This window comes from Wasmannia auropunctata, unplaced genomic scaffold (genome assembly GCF_000956235.1).
Source record: "Wasmannia auropunctata unplaced genomic scaffold, wasmannia.A_1.0 LD336083.1, whole genome shotgun sequence".
In the NCBI taxonomy this organism is placed as follows: domain Eukaryota; kingdom Metazoa; phylum Arthropoda; class Insecta; order Hymenoptera; family Formicidae; genus Wasmannia; species Wasmannia auropunctata.
Window position 1 is genome coordinate 74,786 of NW_012026807.1, and position 844 is coordinate 75,629.

Below are 844 nucleotides of genomic sequence, written 5' to 3' on the forward strand. Positions count from 1 at the left end.
GCGACGCCCGCGAATCGCGGTGTCGCACGTGATCAGCTGACTCTCAGCTGGCAGCGCGGTACTTTAAATTTAGGCTCGGGTCCTTCACCGAGCCCTGGCCGTCGACCCTGTTTGTTCGTCTCGCTTCCGAATACTTCGCCGTCGGCAACCTGATCCGGACCGGATCGTGAGAGTTCGTTGCCGCCGTATTCACTGTCGGATTGCTGAAATTAGTCGGCGACAGTAACGAGCTCGTGATAGAGAGCATGGAGCTAATGCTCGTAGGAATTATTTTATCTGACCTGCGTGCTCCGTTTCTCCCGCGGTGAGCAAGTCGTTCCGAGGCTGATGTCTCTCTCCCTCTCGCCGCTTGGTGTAGACGATTCGTCATTGTCGCCGATCCATACCTATGGTTACGCTCACGAGGAGAGAAAAGGTTACATAACGCGCGCGGTAATATGATTGAAACGCAATGCGCGCGGATACGCTCGCCTCCCTAAATCGGGGAGGACGCAGGATCCGAAACCGCGCTTCCTCGGCCGGGCGTTGTGACCCTTGTGACGGACGATCAAAAAATGTCCCGTCACAGCATATACGATATATGTACCATATATGTATGTTTACATGTTAATAAAAAATAGATAATTTCTTTATCTTATATTTAGATTTATATGTACATATACATTCAAATGTATACGCATATGCATATGTGCACACAAACTCAAACACAGAATCTAATTATTATTATATAATATGTAGCTAATACTAGAGATCGGCAAAAAATGAATAATAAATTAATATTACTTAAATAATCAATTAATTATTTTATGTGCGACAAAATTTGATCTTCTTTTCATATGACGAG